Source organism: Topomyia yanbarensis, chromosome 2 (assembly GCF_030247195.1).
Source record: "Topomyia yanbarensis strain Yona2022 chromosome 2, ASM3024719v1, whole genome shotgun sequence".
Taxonomy (NCBI): domain Eukaryota; kingdom Metazoa; phylum Arthropoda; class Insecta; order Diptera; family Culicidae; genus Topomyia; species Topomyia yanbarensis.
Window position 1 is genome coordinate 248,283,852 of NC_080671.1, and position 15,883 is coordinate 248,299,734.

A 15,883-nucleotide genomic window follows, 5' to 3' on the forward strand; every position below is an offset into this window, starting at 1 on the left:
TATGTGTCAAATAATGTCACTAATTTTTCTCAGAGATGGCTGGACCGATTTGCCCAAACTTAGTCTCAAATGAAAGGTGCAACCTTCCCATCGGCTGCTATTGAATTTTGGATCGATCGGAATTCTGGTTCCGGAATTACGGGTTTCAGAGTGCGGCCACACAGAAATTTCTTTTAAAAACTATAGGAAAAATTCAAAATAGAATTTTTATTTTTGATGCTAAATGTATTCAAGGTGCATAAAACGTCGAGATTTGATGCAAACACGAAAAAAAATTGACGAAGATTCACTTTTTTGGATTTTGCACATTTTTGCCTTTCTCATATAGAAAGGTTATGCAATCACTCTGAAAAACGTCAACCTAATCCCGGCCCGGAGGGCCGAGTGTCATATCCCATTCGACTCAGTTCGTCGAGATCGGAAAAAGTCTGTATGTGTGTGTATGTGTGTATGTATGTTTGTTTTTTTTTCGACTCGCATAAGGTTTCTGGATTTTAACAGGGGCCCTCCCTTTCAACCCCATCATCTTTAAACCACCACTATATTACAAAGCATACCAATTTAAGCTGGGGAGTCGTTCGTTCATGGGACTCTCGCCCTCCTCACATACCCATCCCCGCATGACAAAATGAGTTTGCAAGCAGATAATATTGATCTAATGCTGATTATGCTAATGGAGTATGATATTTTTTTGTTTCAAGTGTTTCACCGTCGACACGTAGCTCATCAAGTTCGTGGCTGGCATGCCATTGTGTATAAGTGCAAAGTGTACTAAGAATGTAATGGACATTTCCACAATTATGTTGAACATAAAAAGCCTCCGTGCCATAGTTTAGAGAAATGAGAAAGGCACAATTGCACCGCTAGGTGGATTAAAACAGGTTTTTTTTCAATAGAGATCATTGTTACTATTTACAGCTGGTATCAGCTTGACAATCCTAAAAAAATACGAAAATAACAGTTTCGCCTCTAAACTGCTAGCAAAAAAAGTATCGCCCTGTTTGTTTGCATGGAGCGTGGAAGGCGAAACTTTAAATAAACAAACAAAAATACAGTTTCGTCCGTTGTATTTTTTGCTGTAGTTTAAGAAAGCAATATCGTAGAATCCAAATTTTTAGGTTAATTTGTTGCGTTTCAAAGCCCTCATTCGAACGTATGAAAAAAGCCTTATGTTTACATTTGTAAGTATCGCCCTTTTCACAAAAAAGCGTTGAAATGAAATCGCAGCTCCTGATATCACGCTATCTCTGAAGTGCATGCGTGCAAAGTTTTCAAATTTTACTTCGACATCGACTTTTTCTAAAGGTGACTTCCCAGTAGTATCCTTGATTTGAATTATTATGGCTAATCCTAATGCCAAAGAACAAATAAAACCTCACGAAAACGAACCGTTTGGGAAAATCATCATCATTACTGGAATTTTCATTTTCATGAAATTTTTCAATAACCTTCCGTCACTTGCGTTAATGCACTGGGTGCACAGTGCTCTGAAAATCTAGCGAAATCGTCTTAGGGCACCAGCGGGTCTAATTCAAAGCTACCTGCGCGGCGAGTTAAATCTGCAAATAGTACTAAAAAATAATTTCTGTTCCATAATTTTCAGTTCAGCAATTCGAGAAATCGTGCTCACCGCAAGCCATGAAAAATAGACTACTTTGTGAAGTGATGGTCACTATTTATTAAAAAATCACGGTTAAATAAAAAATAAAACTATTAAAAAAATTTTAAATAGTTTATAATTTTCACAAACTTATTAGGAAAAATTGTTTAATAAGCTATTACGAAAACATTGTGTAGGAAAAAAGCTGAAAATTTCAATATTTTCTCCATCTGCAACATATAAACCCTTAAGTATACCAATTAATTGGTATACGAATTGGAATAGGTTCGCCAAATTTTGGAAGAAGTCTATAAAATAACCCCTGGAAAACTACCTAAAAATTGTTGTAGTTCGATGAAATAAATAAAATCTCCAAAAATGAAATGTACCTATTAATGTGAAACACAGTGAACAATACATACAATAAAGACCCATTTTTATCAGTCTCATGGCGTATTTTGGGCTGACAAAATGGGGACCTTGACTAAATCGGGCAATTTTTTTTCTTTATAATAAACTGAAGCTGTTAAAATATTCTTCCCGTCCCTTGATGTAGTCTGATAACTATTTCTGATTATGATGAACTTTTTATTTTTGCATATTTCCATCTTCATGATAAGGAAAACGTGCTCAAGAAAGGATTTACTCGAATTCAGTCTTGTTCGTCTGCTAGAGCCCATCAAAGATATGTTCATATTTGGCTGATAAAATCGGGGTTTCAATGTATTATAATAGATATTCAGCATTCGAAAAAGTTTCTTGTGAACGAGTGTAGAACGACTTTGTTTCTACTTACTTGAAATCAGCGGCGTAGCCAGAAATTCGGTTTGCAGGGGGTTTCGTGAAAATCGATCGTACTGTCCAAACGCCATCATTCCGAAACCGTAATTTTTGAAAAATTATGCAGAATTATTTTTTTAGAAAATAGTAACAGAGTTCGTGTCTTTAGCGAATTTGCTTTATTTATTAACCTGAGAAAATTCACCATAAATACTTCTTGGACGATATACCGTCAAAATTATTTTATCAAATGATGCGCTGTTTAACGTTTGTAAAACTCATCGAAGATACTAAACCTCCGAAATTGGCGGTTTCAAAATGATGTTATCTTGACCTTAAATTACTGTTTTTGAACATTTGGCCTATACATATAATTGGTCATACAACAAAAATCAAATGCTCATCAAAATCGATCAGAACCTGCTACAATCGAATGGAAATCGTCATTTTTCATAAATTTCTCTCTACATTCGGAAAGTGTTATCGTCGTTATTAATCATTATCGTTTTCGTCTCAACTCGACGCATTCCCAAAATAAAAACCTGTTTTAATCCACCTAGTGGTGCAATTGTGCTTTTCTCATTTGTCCAGACTACGATTCCATGGCTGGTTATGTTCAATACAATTGTGGAAATTAATATTACATGTTCAGTACGATTTGCACATACATACAATGGTTCGACAGCCACGATCCTGAGATACTATGTGATACTGAAACATCGCTTGAAACCAGCGGCGGATCATGGAGAAAGATCCGGGAGGTCCAGGTCCTGCCGAAAATTTTCAACTTGTTAAGAAATTTTAAATTAGTTTTAATTTTAAAGTAGCAACCCCTCACTGCATACTCCCTCCAGGCCGGTATGATTGACGATTTTTAGAGTGATTGCATAACCTTTCTATATGAGAAAGGCAAAAATGTACCAAAGTCCAAAGAAGTCAATTTTTGTGAAACATCTCAATGTTTTATGCATTTCAAAGTCATTTGGTATCAAAAATACAAATTTGATTTTGAAAATTTTTCATTTCAGTTTATATGGGAATTTGCTGTGTGATTGCACTCTTCAACTCGTAACTCCGGAACCAGAAGTCCAATCAATAAAAAAAAAATCAATTGCAGCCGATGGGAAGGTTGTACCTTTCATTTGAGACTAACTTTGTGCAAATAGGTCCAGCCATCTCTGAGAAACAGAGGTCACATTTTTTACACACACACATTTTCCGATCTCGACGAACTCAGTCGATTGGCATATGACACTCGGTCCTCCGGGTCGAGATTAGATTGTCGAATTTTAGAGTGAATGAGAAAGGCAAAAACATTTTTAGCAAATGTTGAAAGTTATGCATTTTTTTGGTGAGCAGTTTTATGTTTCATAGGCATTAAATCAATTTTATCTTCGCTTCCTATTAAATAAAGACCCTTATTACAGTACATCTCTACAAAAACGAGCTCAATTTGAAAATAAATCTGAGGATTATGATTGATTACAGAACTCTGGAATTTTCTATTGGAATGTTTTCAGGCAGGAATTTGAAATTGATGCTATTAGACAACTGTGAAATCAAGACCAATAGATCAGTTACATATCAGGACCCTATTCCGACAATTTATCAAAAGTCCTAATGATGTTTACAACAACAGGTTATCAATCTACGGATCAGATAATTGTTATTGTAATATTGAATTAAATCAGTCTGCATCAATAAATTTTCAACTTCAATCCAATTTTTTTTTTGGGTGTGGTGGTGGGGGGGGGGGGGTCGGGATTGTATGGTGTTATACCCCAAAACCTTCTCTTGGCTACGCCGTTGCTTGGAGTTATTTATTTCGCTTTTCATTTTCCGATTCAGATCGATCCGATGGTTATAAGTTAGAAAAATTGCAGTCAGAAGGTTCGCACAAATGAACATTTTTGTACTGATAAGTTATCAAGTTCCTTCCAGACAACTTGGAAGTGTTCGGTGATTATTTCTAGCGGTTGTAGATAGTAAAATGAAATACAAAATTCGTTTTATGTTACTATTACGAATTACGAAAGGTAAATTCGTTTTATCGAAATAATGTTTAGCTTATTTCAATGGATTATTACTATATTGAACAATAAATAGGCGACAAAGAGTAATCAAAAAACAACAAGCCATAACTTTTAAAGTATTCAAAATAGATATTTGAAGTCTGTAGTAAAGTTATTCGCAAAAGTAAGAGCTACAAATTTGCTGAAGACATCATTTCGATATAATCACTTCCAAGAAAATTTGTGAAAATATCTCACTCATAGGGGGATTAATCAGCAAAAGCATATTACCAAATGAAAGGGCATATTACCTCCATTAAATTCTCCGAAGATACTATTGACCTAAAATAAGCCGTTTTGGCGTTAATAATAGATTACATGTTTTTAGTCATATTTCTGGCAATAGGAAATGATAAAAATCTTTCGTCCGCATTTAATGTTAAATATCTTTTTTGATAATAGTCCGATTTCAACAATCTACAGCTTGTTCGAAAGGTATTTGTTAATGCTGTCTAAAAACATATAAAGTGTTAAACTATATTGTCAATTTTGGCAGATAATTTAAAAAAACTGCAAAAAAACGCCATTTTTACGCATTCAAACATTCATATCTTGGAAACTAAACATCAGAATCAAAAACAAATTAATAGCGTTCATACTGTTTTTTAGTTCTTTCATTTAAAATTGGTTTGGATAAGATTGGTTCAGCCATTGCTGAGAAACACGAATGAGAATTTGTCCGTTACCTACACACACAGACGCACACACACACACACACACACACACACACACACACACACATTGTCTCAAATCGTCGAGCTGAGTCGATTGGTATATAAGATTCGGCCCTCCGGGCCTCGGAAAAAATCTTGAAAGTTTGAGCGAATTCTATACATTTCTTTTATAAGAAATGTAAAAATTATTTTATCTTTTTTTCAAAACAAAATATCAATACATAGAAAGCGAGAAACTTGTGTAAAATTGTATAAGTTCCAACTCTGCCGAATAATAGTATCTGTTATTTCAAATATAACTTATTTGATATAACAAAGCACTATACCAAAGTAACTAGAAAATGCGCTTGGATTGGTATCGTAATTTTTGCTTTTGCGGATTAAAGAGGCAAAACACATTCATGAATATGATTTGTATATAGTATGCAAAACGCATCATTCGATTTGTTATCTTCTGCAGCCCAGGCTCTGGAACATACTTACTTATATACACGTATAATGTCAGGTTCGGGCACGCGGAGGTCCCAGTCTGCCCGGACTGCCCAGGTGTAGATGAAACTGCCGAACACATACTGTTCGTATGTCATCGGTTCGACGTCGAAAGAAGAGCAATGCTTGACGTCTGTGGCTGGGACACAACCCCTGATACCCTTGTTCAGCGGATGTGTCAATCGGTGGAGAAGTGGAACGCAGTCTCGGCTGCTACCATCCAGATTGCCAGTAGGCTACAGGTAATCTGGCGAACCGAGCAACAGACGACGGGCACGGCTAACTAGTGATTGGTTAGCTGGAGCGAAAAAGGCCAAGCGCAAAATAAGAAAGTGAATGGTCTGTTCATGCCGAGGCAGGTTGGCGCAGCGAATGGCAACCGCGTAAGGGGTGTACCCAGCCACCCCGAAGCAAGACAGAAGAGTGAGTGTATAGGCGTATAAGTGGACTGTCTCATGCCAAGACGGGAGGGTCGTAGCGTAGTATGTTGGAACTAAGCTATCGATGCCTCATGGCGTGGCAGAGGAGTGAAAGGGTGAGCATCCAAGTCAGTCTCACACTGCATGTTAAGGGTGAGCATAAAAGTCAGCCTCACAGGTTGGTAGAGGCTAGCACAAAAGTCAGCCTAGCAAGGAATGAAAAAGGTGAGCACAAAAGTCAGCCTCGCATGGTATGTCAGAAGTGGGGCCTAAGAAAAATGTCCCACATGGGATGCCAGAGGGAGTGACAAAGGTACAATAGAGTGGCACGATTGAGAGTGAATCAGGTGATAGGGTGAGCACCCAAGTCAGCCTCACATGGTATGGGTAGGGCGAGCACAAAAGTAAGCCTAGCAAGGAATGAGTAAGGTGAGCACACAAGTCAGCCTCGCATGGAACGTAAAAGGTGAGCACAAAAGTCAGCCTCATGTGGGAGTGTTTGAGAGTGAATCAAAGTGCGATTGAGAGAGCACCCAAGTAAGTCTCATACAGGATGTATGAACGCGTGAGTGAGAGTGAATGAGTACATTTAGTACAGCCATCCCCCCAGAAGTAATACCGAGAGGTAGTTCCTGGGAGGAATGATGGCGGAGCCCAATGGAGTTTAGTCGGTATTAATGGCTGGTCACCATTCGAGTCCGACACGCCCCCAGTGCACCCCGTGCGGTAGATTGGACCCTATCAATAGCACGTGTACTGGGCTAGGACATAAGGTCTTCTCCATTGTAAAAAAAAACACGTATAATGCACCGGCTCTACCTGTTCCTTCGACGCCTTCCTGTTTCATCTCCGTTACTGCATATTGCTGTATTTTTAACGTTTGTATTGGCGTTTGGTTTTCAAAAAAGCATCGGAATAAATACGCTTTTTAAGCGGTTTTTGAAAAAAATTGTTCAAAAGGAAATTTAAAAGTCTTTACAATATCGTATAAATGGTCAAAATCGATTTGAAACTACCGGAGTTATAGCAATATGCAGAAAAAAGGGAATTTTGACGTATTTTAAAGACTTACTCTATACAAAATGAAATATTACATAATTAAATAATCAAATCGCGAATATTTTTAAACAGGTTACTTTACGATTGATTTTAGAATAAGACTATCCAGTTTAATTATAAATTTAATAAAAATTAGACATATTAGAGCGCTTTTAATTCTAGGGTACGAATGTACCCCACAAAACCGCTTACGTAGAGAAAAAGTCGCCGCGGCCTAAGTATCGGTTTTAAAGTACCTGTCGAAATTTATATTCCATTATAGAAAGATGAACAGATATTTTTCGATAAATTCCTGTTGACTTGGTTTATTACTAATTATCATGAAAAATAAATCGCAAAGAGATTTTAGATGCGAAACACGTATTGTTGAATGCTCTCTCATGAATGTTCGTTTAAAAAATTAAATAATTCAGGTAGTTTGCGAGTCTGAAGAGACGGAATTTTATGCAAGAATGAAAAATACAATATTTGAGCACCAGAAAATACGACGAATTCTAGCGATTCAAAGGTGCCAATATTTGGTACGGTTATATGTGTCATCCTTTCGTATCACGAAGTATAATTCATTACTACAAAAAAGACTGTCATGAAATGGTTGAGTTGTTTTGTTCAAAACCCGAACCCGACCCGACCCCGATAATTTGTAATTTGAAAAACCCGACCCGAGCCCGAAAGTTCAAAATTTCAAAATCCCGGACCCGACCCGAACCTGAGAATTTCAAATTTGAACACCCGGAACCCGACCCGAACCCGAGAAGCTTTAATTTACAGAACCCGAACCCGACCCGAAACCCGTCGGGTTCGGGTCGGGTCCGGGTTTCGGGTCCAAAAACCCGAACCCGACCATCTCTACCGGACATGTTCAGGATGCTACTGTGAAGTATTTAGACGATGGTAGTCCTCGAAATGAGGAAGGCACAGAAACTGATGTTGCTGCCAAAGTCAGGGAAGTCACCGGGCCATCCAGCCTCGTATAGACCAATGCCGCAGCGTGGCATAAAAGAATGAGCCAGATCCTGAAGAGCTATTTCCAGAGTAGAGCACTGCTGTACTAGACGAACAAAGGGCAGAAGGCAATGCGAGTCGCAGCGGGCGTTCGTGGGTTTCGTGGACGATGTGTCACTAACGGTGATGAGTAAGACACTTGAAGAAATGGAGGTGTCGGTGACGGAAGCAATATATGCGATCTAGAGCTAGATGAACGGGTCAAGCTGCCAATATCTCATTACAAGATGGATGTGTTGTTGGATAGCAACTGCAAAGCGGTTCAGCGGATACAGATCACCGTCGAAGGGCATGTGATTGATTCGAAGCGTGCACTGAAGCAATTGGGAGTGATAATCGACGACTGATTGAGCTTTAACAACCACGTTGATTACACCTGCGAAATGTCGGTCCATTATCTAGTGTTTCGTCATCGATGCTGCGATATTCCTAGAAATCGCAGCTCGTACGACCAGCAGTCGAAGCGTCCTGTTCAGATTTTCGCGCTTCCACCTGGTTTTCAGCGCCGTACCCCAAGTAGGAGCCCCACTTGGGGTACGGCGCTGAAAACCAAGTGGAAGCGCGAAAATCTGAACAGGACGCTTCGACTGCTGGTCGTACGAGCTGCGATTGCGTACCGGAGACAGTATGCCTTATCGCCGAGATGATCCCAATCTGCATCACCCTGACCGAGGATATCAAGTGCTACAATCAATGAAACGTCAGAAACGTGAGGAAGATGATGAGAATCGATTCGATGGTGACGTGGCTGCAGGAATGGGATAATACGGGGAAAGGAAAGTGGACCTACCGGCTGATCCAAACCTGTCGACGTGGGTCAATAGAAAGCACGGAGAGATGACCTTCCACCTGAAACAGTTCCTACCGAGGAGTATCTTCATCGGTGTGGGTACGCAACGTCAACACTGTGCCCGAAGTGTGAGAACATCGAGTCCGAGGTTTGAAGTCTTTGAATGTCCGAGGAGAGTCTTTGAATGCCCGAGGTTTGAAGTGACGTGCAGGGAGCTACTTAAAACGAGAGCACCGGACATCAACCCGGATAATATAGCCTACAGAATGACAAGCGACGTAAAGACGTGGAACGCAGTAAACAGAGATATGACGTAAATCATGACCGTCTTACAGCGGAATGGACATCGAGCAACGGTTTCGGGAGAGCAATCACCGCCAGGGAACTATCCGCAGGAATAAGCTAGATCCACCGCCGAGCACTAGTCGAGTAAACTGCAACAGAGCACCGAGTATGAGTCGTCGAAACGCCAACGAACCGTACGTCGGATGCGGATTCGCCAGACCGGGGGGGGCGATATTGGGAGAACTTTTTTCGCCAGGGAACTCTCTGTCAGTGTATGCTAGATTCACCGCTGGGGACTAGACTGACAGCGTCGAGACACCACTGGTCGCGGGTCATCGACGCACTAGTGCTCCGGACACCCTGCTGAATCGCCAAACTGACCTCGGCACCTAGCTGATTGGCTTGATCTCGGGAGAACTTCTCTCGCCGGGGCATTCTCTGTCGGAGTAGGTCAGGTCCGTCAGGTCCGTGGACTAGACCGAGTTGTTCGCGAACAAGTCGAGGAGCTGAATGGATCATAAAGGAAGTAGTGCTAAATGACCCAAGAAGAGAACTAAAGGGATTAAAGGAGTTGCGGTGCTAAATGGCACCGGTCACGGAGCCAAAGGGCTCAAGAAGTTGTGGTACTGAAACCAAATAACAATCGGTATCGGGAGAACTTCTTTCGTCTGGGACCTCTCAGTCAGCGTACAGTCAGATTCACCGCCGGGAACTACACTGCATAGACCGCGACGATACACCACAAGTCGCGCCGGGGCTCCAGCAAACCGGATGCCCTACTCTACCGAAATCGCCAAACTAACCTCAGCACCTGGCTGGTTGGCTCGCTTTTGAACTTCTCTCGCCGGGGAACTTTTCGTCGGAGTAGACTAGATCTGTCGTCGGGGACTAGACCGAGTTGTTCGCGAACCGGTCAGAAGCTCAACGAGGAAGTGGTACTGAATGACACAAGGGAACTGAAGGGTTCAGTAAATTAGACAGTCTGAAGTTTGCCGCCCAGATTGTCCTCGTAGGGAAGAGCATTAATTCTAGACCCACAGCTAGCTTTCCTACCTTGACTACCCAAACCCGTTCCCTCACTGATAAAAAGTCAAACGTTAGTTCTATTTGCTTCAAACCACTTAAAATCCATATGAAGAAGAAATGCTAATGTTATCTCGCACACACATACCTTCTATGTGTTAACTGTATAAACTATGCATGCACACACATAAGTAAGTTCGTTTTGTTATAGAATCTGGTTTTATGTGCCTTTCAGTTATGAAATGTGAATGTAAGATTAATATTTCTTGTTAATACACACATGAGGTTTATATGCTAGCAAATAGTGTCTATCTCCCTCCCCTAATTGCAAAAATCTATGTGTGAAATCAATAGGCATAACGTTTACATTTTTTGAGTGCTGAGTTGTTGGTTTTTGAACACTTTTTCCTGCTCAGAATGTTTTTGAATATTAATTCACATATATACAAAAAATCTTCATATCCCCCCCCGAAAATTTTTCTTACTACGCCCCTGACTCGTAGATATAGTAAGTATTTTTCGACCTACTACCCGTGCCACATTATATATCCACATAATTTTATTTCCCGTAGCCAAAATATTAGATGTTTACCCTCATACAACTGACAGGTACACCAAATGCTCTGTGACTCTGTTGATTTTTGTCGAGTGAGTAGGATTCGTGTTTTTATGTTTATATGTTTATATGCTGTTCTATCAATGTCATTCAATAAATAGGCCCTGAAGAAGACTCAAACCAAGGGTCGTAACGTCGGCGAAGATAACAAACAATCAACGCAATTCGTTTATGACTGCATTGCCGAAACCTACCTAGATGCCACAACTTCCAGATAATGATGTATTATACATTTCTTTTTTTTTTTATTCATTTCGTTTATTTGATAGGCACAAATGCGTTAGCTTGGCGGTGCCAAATGCTTATGTTTTTACATTTTGGATATCTTAAAACTAGGAGGTTACAATGTTGAAATATTTTTTTTACAAAGGAAAAAAAAGTTTACAGCTATCTTAAGACTAGAAATAAGATTCAATATACAAGAGAGGGCCAAAAGATTTTTTTATGAAAAAATTTAAAACAAGGGATTCACTTTGATATACAAGAGGGGGAGTAATAGTATTTTACGAAATATTTTACGGTTATCTTAAAACTAACAATATAGTTTAGTGCACAAAAGGGGGAACAAATATTTATGAGAAACTTCACAGAAATCTTAAAACTAGGGATTCAATTCTATTTACAAGATGGAGGACAAGAGTTTCAATAAAGAGTAAAAATTATAGCTATCTTAAAACTAGGAATATAGAAAACTAATTTGAATTTTTTAACTAAAACTTATGCTTGGTCAAGATATTCAGAGGGTGGCTTATTTCCGCATCAGTGTAGCAGCAGTTGTATCAAGGACAGGGGAGAGACAGGGAAAGAAGAGCAAAACTTGCAACTTTCGCTCGAACGGGGGGGGGGGAGAAGGGGGATCAGCGAAACAAATTTGCGCCTCAGTCTAGTAAGTCGTCGAGTACCGGATTGGCGGATGGTATTCTTCGGACCCGCGGGGAATCCTTCAAAAGTCATCGGACCTCGAGTCGCTCTCGCTTCAGTTTCCTTCTATGCAGGCGTAGTGGTAAGGGCGACGGCGGTTACATAGTGGCACTCTGGAGCTGATCGGTTCCACAAGGCAGGAGGAAACTCTAAAAACGAGAAATAAAAGAGAGGGGCTAAATTGGGATATTTATCGTTTTTATGAAAGTATAAATAAGGGACATATAGGGGAAATCACGAGTTGCCAGCATATCTCGGACTGGGACATTGGGTGGTCTACCTCGGGCCCGAAGGGATTCCTTTAACTGAGACCTGGCGTCACAATACCCGGCGCATACCCAGACAACGTGTTCGATGTCGTGATAGCCCTCGTCACAAGCGCACAGACTACTCTCCGCAAGCCCAATACGCCGCAAATGCGCATCCATGGTGTAGTGATTGGACATAAGTCGGTACATTACGCGAATAAAATCCCGACCCACATCCATCCCCCCGAACCAAGGCTTCGTTGATACCTTTGGGATAATCGAATGTAGCCATCGTCCAAGTTCACCGTTGCTCCACGAGGTTTGCCAACTGTTGAGCGTCCTCTGACGACAAATACTAAAAAATTCGTTGAAGCAGATTGGTCTTTCGTATATGTCAGCATTTAATGCGCCCGCCTTTGCTAATGAGTCGGCTTTTTCATTGCCCGGGATAGAACAATGAGAGGGGACCCAAACAAAGGTAATCTGATAAGATTTTTCAGATAACGTACACAAGGACTCCTGTATCATCCCCAGAAAATACGGGAGTTGCTTTTTAGGCTTCACCGCACGAAGAGCCTCGATAGAGCTGAGACTGTCCGAAACGATGAAGTAGTGATCTGTGGGCAGAGTGTCGATGATCCCAAGGGTGTACTGAATTGCAGCTAACTCTGCGACGTAAACTGAAGCGGGATCATTGAGCTTGAATGAAGCGGTGATAGTATTGTTGAAGATACCGAAGCCAGTGGACCCATCGAGATTTGATCCGTCAGTGTAAAACATTTTGTCGCAGTCGACTTCTCGGAATTTATTATAAAATATATTGGGGATCACATGCAAGCGTATATGGTCCGGGATTCCACGAATCTCTTCCTTCATGGATGTGTCGAAGAATACAGTAGAATCAGAAGTATCTAGGAAACGGACACGGTTGGGATTGTACGAAGAAGGATTGATGCTCTGTGCCATGTAGTCGAAGTACAAGGACATAAAACGGGTTTGAGAATTAAGCTCGACGAGCCTCTCGAAATTTTGAATTACCAACGGGTTCAGAATGTCGCATCGGATGAGCAATCGATATGAGAGTTCCCAAAATCGATTTTTTAGCGGAAGAACGCCCGCCAGCACTTCGAGACTCATCGTATGGGTCGAGTGCATGCAACCCAAGGCAATGCGCAAGCAACGATACTGGATTCTCTCCAGTTTGATGAAGTGTATGTTCGCAGCGGAGCGGAAACAGAAACACCCGTACTCCATCACCGACAATATCGTTGTTTGGTACAACCTGATCAGGTCTCCTGGGTGAGCACCCCACCATGTTCCAGTTATTGTTCGGAGAAAATTGATCCTTTGTTGGCATTTCTGTTTCAGATACCTAATGTGACATCCCCAGGTACCTTTAGAGTCGAACCAGACCCCGAGATATTTAAATGTGAAAACCTGGTTGATCGTTGCACCCATTAATAAAAGCTGGAGTTGCGCCGGCTCACGCTTCCTAGAAAAAACAACCAACTCAGTTTTCTCCGTGGAGAACTCAATACCCAGCTGAAGAGCCCAAGCAGACAAATTGTCCAAGGTATTTTGTAATGGTCCTTGAAAGTCGGCAGCTTTGGGCCCTGTAACAGAGACCACCCCGTCGTCTGCAAGTTGCCTTAGCATGCATGAATTGGCAAGACAATCGTCAACGTCATTCACGTAGAAATTGTAGAGCAGGGGACTTAGACATGAGCCCTGGGGAAGACCCATGTAGCTAAATCGCGATGTTGTTAAATCGCCATGCGAAAAGTGCATGTGCTTTTCAGACAACAGGTTTAGCAAAAAGTTATTTAAAATTGGCGAAAGACCATGCTGGTGCAGCTTCTCTGACAGAATGTTGATAGAAACTGAGTCAAAAGCCCCCTTAATATCCAAGAAGACTGATGCCATCTGCTCTTTGTTAGCATAGGCCATTTGGATTTCTGTAGAAAGCAACGCAAGGCAATCGTTCGTCCCTTTGCCTTTGCGGAAGCCAAATTGTGTATCTGACAGTAAGCCATTTGCTTCAACCCAATTGTCGAGGCGAAACAAGATCATTTTCTCGAATAACTTCCGAATACAGGACAGCATTGCAATCGGCCGATACGAGTTGTGGTCGGAGGCTGGTTTTCCTGGTTTTTGGATGGCGATGACCTTCACTTGCCTCCATTCATAAGGGACAATGTTACCCTCAAGAAACTTGTTAAATAAATTCAACAAGCGCCTTTTTGCTGTGTCAGGCAGATTCTTCAGCAAGTTGAATTTGATTCTGTCTAACCCTGGGGCGTTATTGTTGCACGATAAGAGAGCAAGTGAGAACTCCACCATCGAAAACGGTGTTTTGTTCGCGGTATCGTGAGGAGACGCGGCGCGGCACGTTTTCTGTACCGGGACAGAGTCCGGACAGATCTTCTTGGCGAAAGCGAATATCCAACGGTTTGAATATTTCACGTTCTCGTTGGTACTATTACGGTTACGCATACGTCGAGCCGTACCCCAAAGAGTGCTCATCGCTGTTTCTCTCGTTAACCCGTCGACGAACCGGCGCCAATAACTGCGTTTTTTGGCTTTCATTAGACTCTTCATTCGCCTTTCTAACGACGCGTACTGTTGATAGCTAGCGGGTAACCCGTCTTCCCGGAAGGCCTTATATGCAGTGGACTTTTCCGCGTACAGCTCTGAGCACTCTTTATCCCACCACAGGGTGGGAGACCGTCCATGGGTATTCGCGCTGGGTACTGGTTTAGTCTGAGCTTGATTCGCACTGTCGAGAATCAAGCCAGCCAAAAACCTGTACTCTTCCTCCGGAGGAAGTTCTTGAGTGGATTCGATTTTAACGGATATCGCGGTCGCTTAACTCTTCCAATCAATGTTCCGTGTGAGTTCATATGAGACATTGATTGTTTCCGATGGTCTTGAACCGTTAGCAATTGAAATCACGATAGGCAAATGATCGCTACCGTGGGGATCAGGGATCACCTTCCACATGCAATCTAACTGTAGCGATGTCGAGCAAAGCGACAAATCCAACGCGCTTGCGCGTGCTGGTGGTGTAGGAATCCGCGTCATTTCTCCCGTGTTTAAGATGGTCATGTTGAAATTATCGCAAAGATCTTGGATTAATGTTGATCTATTATCATCATGAAGACAGCCCCATACCGTACCGTGCGAGTTAAAGTCTCCCAGAACTATTCGCGGTGCCGGTAAGGATTCCGTGATATTACAAAGCGTTCGGTGCCCTACCGAGGCTCTAGGAGGAATGTAGATGGAAGCAATGCAAAGGTCTTTACCTTTGATTAAAATTTGACAAGCGACAATTTCAATGCCTGGTGTCGAAGGGAGGTTAATTCGGTTGAAAGAATAGCACTTTTTGATCCCCAAAAGTACTCCTCCATAGGGGTTTTCTCGATCCAGACGAATTATATTAAAGTCGTGGAAGTTGAGATTTATATCGGAAGTTAACCAAGTTTCACATAATGCGAAAGCATCACATTTTAAACTATTTAGTAAAAATTTAAAGGAATCGATTTTCGGGAGGATACTTCTGCTGTTCCACTGTAGAATAGTGATCGAATCGGTGACCTCGTTCGATGACTTAGCCATCGAAGGATACGATCGCTGCAAGGAGGGGCCATTTAGTAGTCAACTGCTTCAAAAATGTTTGCACTATAGGGAGAAAACGTATCAGAAGGCTTTTAAGAGGATCAGTAACATTGAAAGCTGTGAAAATTAAGTCCACTATGTCAGAAAATTTCATTAGTCCGCTACTGGACTGAGTATCTGTTTGAAAAAAGGGGACACTTGGGGTTTTGGATGTCCCTGGAAGTGGTGGGTACTCCTTGTTAGAATTAATATTTCCAAGTCCTGGAGCAAATTGCTTCGGCTTTTGT